We start from the raw sequence: 285 nt of genomic DNA, 5'->3' as shown, positions 1-285 counted from the left end.
GCTGAATGACAGACAGGAAAGAGGCAGAGAGAGGGGATGACACGCGCAAGAGGCTGCAGGCGTCGAGATTCGAAAGCCCTGGGGCCGCTGCGCACGAGGACTCAGTACATGTCACTATCATAAAGGCAATAAAAGCCACACACAAAAAAAAAACTCCCTGTGGTAGGTTTAATTGAAGCTAACCTCGGTTAGCAATAATTAACACAATGCAACATTGAAACCTTCAGTACTGTTGGTAACAAACAATGTGTGTGGTATTGATGCGTTTGTTTGCTTATTTGTTCA

This window comes from Morone saxatilis, unplaced genomic scaffold (assembly GCF_004916995.1).
Source record: "Morone saxatilis isolate NCDOM2014 unplaced genomic scaffold, NCSU_SB_2.0 Contig24, whole genome shotgun sequence".
Lineage (NCBI taxonomy): Eukaryota > Metazoa > Chordata > Actinopteri > Moronidae > Morone > Morone saxatilis.
The sequence above is the reverse complement of the archived record's forward strand: the minus strand, read 5'-3'. Positions refer to the sequence as shown.